The sequence below is a fragment of the Tupaia chinensis genome, unplaced genomic scaffold (genome assembly GCF_000334495.1).
Source record: "Tupaia chinensis unplaced genomic scaffold, TupChi_1.0 Scaffold000337_1, whole genome shotgun sequence".
Taxonomy (NCBI): Eukaryota; Metazoa; Chordata; class Mammalia; order Scandentia; family Tupaiidae; genus Tupaia; species Tupaia belangeri.
The window spans coordinates 174,973-178,557 of NW_006159831.1; positions in this window are offsets into that span (position 1 = coordinate 174,973).

Consider the following 3,585-nt stretch of genomic DNA (forward strand, 5'->3'; position numbering starts at 1 on the left):
GATGCAAGTAGTGGAGAGACAGATGGGGATGAATTTACTAAAGAATGAGGGACAGTTAAGAAGAGAAAAAAATGGAAGAACTTTCTACCAGCCTAGGGGTCTTGGTGGGTCCTGACTGGGGGTCTAGAAGGGAAGCAGGGACTGAAGCGTGCCCCCTTACTCGCCAGGTGTCTTGAGATGTAATAGGCAGCTGCAGCCAAAGGCAAAAGTTGTGGAGAGGCAGATGGGGAGGAATTTACAAAAGAATGGGAGACAATAAAAAGGAAAAATAAATGGAGGAACTTTCTACCTGCCTTGGGGTCTGGAAGGATACTAGACTGGGGGTCTGGAAGAGAAGCAGTCTGCGCAGCGTGCCCCCTTGCTCGTCAGTTGCCTTGAGATGTGCCAGGCTGCTGCCACCAAAGGCTGTAGCTGTGGAGAGAAAAATGGGGAAGAATTTACAAAATAATGGGGACAATAAGAAGAAAAAAAAATGAAGGATTTTTCTACCTGCCTAGGAGTCTGGGTGGGTCCTGGACTGTGGTTCTGGAAGGGAAGCAGTGGTCGCAGTATGCCCCCTTGTTCGCTAGGTGCCATGAGATGTGCCAGGCAGCTGCGGCCAAAGGCGCAAGCTGTGGAGAGACATACGGGAAGGAATTTACAAAAGACAGGGTTGACAGTGAAGAAGAAAAATAACTGGAAGAAATTTCTACCTGCCTAGGGGTCTAGGTGGGTCCTGGACTGGGGGTCATGAGCTTGCAGGTGCATTGAGATGTGCCAGGCAGCTGTCGCCAAAGACACAAGCTGTGGAGAGAAAAACAGGGAGGAATTTACAAAAAAGAGGGTGACAGCAAAGAAGAAAAAGAAATGGAGGAACTTTCTACCTGCCTAGGGGTCTGGGTGGGTCCTGGATTGGGGGTATGGAAAGGAAGCAGTGGTTAAAGTGTGCCCCCAAGCACACCACGTGACTTGAGATGTGCCAGGCAGCTGTCACAAAAGAAACAATCTCTAGAGAGAAAAACGGGGAGGAATTGACAAAAGAGAGGGGAACAGTAAAGAAGAAAAAGAAATGGAGGAACTTTCTACATGCCTAGAGGTCCAGGTGGGTCATTGATTGGGAGTCTTGAAGGGAAGCAGTAGGTTCAGCGTGCCCCCTTGCTCTCAGGTGCCTTAAGATATGCCAGTCAGCTGTCACCAAAGATGCAAGTTGTGCAGAGTAAGAAGGGGAGGTATTTACAAAAGAATGGGGGACAGAAAAGAAGAAAAGAAATGGTGGAACTTTCTACTTGCCAAAGGTGGAGGTGAGTCCTGTACTGAGTGGTCTGGAAGGTAAGCAGTGGGCACAGCATGATCCCTTCTTCGCCAGAGGCTTTGAGATGTGCCAGGCAGTTGCCGCCAAAGACGTAAGTAGTGGAGAGACAGAAGGGGAGTAATTTACTAAAGAATGGGGGACAGCAGAGTAGAAAAAAAATGGAGGAACTTTCTACCAGCCTAGGGATCAGGGTGGGTCCTGGAATGGGGTCTGGAAGGGAAGCCGTGGCTGAAGCGTGACTCCTTGCTCTCCAGGTGCCTTGAGATGTAATATGCAGCTGCCACCAAAGGCAAAAGCTGTGGAGAGGCAGACAGGGAAGAATTTACAAAAGAATGGGAGATAATAAAAAGGAAAAATAAATGGAGGAGCTTTCTACCTACCAAGGGATCTGGTGGGTCCTGGACTGGGGATCTGGTATGGAACAGTGGGCGCAGTGTGCCCCTTTGCTCGCTGGGTGCTTTGAGGTGTGCCAGGCAGCTGCTGCCAAAGGTGCAAGCTGTGGAGAGACAAACGAGAAATTTACAAAAGAATGGGGGACACTAAAGAAGAAAAAAAATGGAGGAACTTTCTACCTGCCTTGGGGTCAGGGTGGGTACTAGACTGGGGGTCTGGGAAAGAGAGCCAGTGGGTACAGCGTGCCCCCTTGCTAGCCAGTGGCCTTGAGATGTGCCAGTCTGCTGCTGCCAAAGGCCCAAGGTGTGGAGAGACAGATGAGGAGGAATTTACAAAAGAATGGGGACAGTAAAGAAGAAAAAAAATGAAGGATTTTTCTACCTGCCTAGGGGTCTGGGTGGGTCCTGAACTGGGGTTTTGGAAGGGAAGAAGTGGTCACAGCGTGCCCGCTTACTCACCAGGTACCTTGATATGTGCCACGCTGCTGCTGACAAAGGTGCAAGCTGTGGAGAGACTGATGGGGAGGTATTTACAAAAGAAAGGGGGACAGTAAAGAAGAAAAAGAAATGGAAGAACTTATTAGCGTAGGGGTCTTGGTGAGTATTTGACTGGGGTTCTGAAAGAGAAGCAGTGGCCAGAGCATGCCCCTTGCTTGCAGGTGCCTTGAGATGTGGCAGGCAGCTGTCGCCAAAGCCCAAGCTGTGGAGCTACAGACAGGGAGGTATTTACAAAAGAATGAGGGACAGTAAAAAAGAAAAAAAAATGGAGGAACTTCTACCTGCCTTGGGGTCAGGGAGGATACTGGATTGGGGGTCTGGAAGGGCAGCAGGGATGCAGGGTGTCCCCTTGCTCACCAGGTACCTAGAGATGTAATAGGCATCTGCCGCCAAATGCAAAAGCTGTGGAGAGACAGATGGGGAGGAATTTACAAAGAATTGGAGACAATAAAAAGGAAAAAAAAATGGAGGAACTTTCTACATGCCTAGTGGTCTGGTGGGTCCTGGACTGTGGGTCTGGGAAGGAAGCATTGGGTGCAGTGTGCCCCCTTGCTTGCCAGGTGCCTTGAGGTGTGCTAGGCAGCTGCTGCCAAAGGCATAAGCTGAGGAGAGACAAATGAAGAGAAATTTATAAAAGAATGGGGAACAATAGAGAAGAAAAAAAATGGAGGAACTTTCTACCTGCCTAGGGGTCATGGTCAGTATTAGACTGGGGGTCTGGAAGAGAAGCAGTGGGTGCAGCGGGCCCCCTTGCTTGTCAGGTGCCTTGAGATGTGCCAGGCTGCTGCCAAAGGTGCAAGCAGTGGAGACAGATGGGGTCAAATTTACAAAACAAGGAGGACAACAAAGAAGAAAAAAAAAACGGAGGAACTTTATACCTGCACAGGGTTCTGGGTGGGTCCTGGACTGGGGGTCTGGAAAAAAAGCAGTGGTTTAAGTGTGCCCACTTGCACACCAGGTGACTTGAGATGTGCCAGGCAGCTGCTGCCAAAGACACGAGCTGTGGAGAGAAAAACGAGGAGGATTTACAAAAGAGAGATGGACATTAAAGAAGAAAAAGAAATGGAAGAACTTTCTACCTACCTAGGGGTCTGGGTGGGTCCTTGATTGGGAGTCTTGAAGGGAAGAAGTGGGCACAGCATGCCCTCTTGCTCTCAGGTGTCTTGAGATGTGCCAGGCAGCTGTTGCCAAAGCCCAAGCTTTGGAGGGACAGTTGGGGAGAAATTTACAAATGAATGGGGGACAGTAAGAAAGAAAAAAAAATGGAGGAACTTCTACCTGCCTTGGGGTCAGGGAGGATACTGGACTGGGTTTCTGGAAGGGAAGCAGTGGCTGAAGGGTGCCCATTTGCTCGCTAGCTGCCATGAGATGTGCCAGGAAACTGCCGCCAAAGGAGCAAGCAGT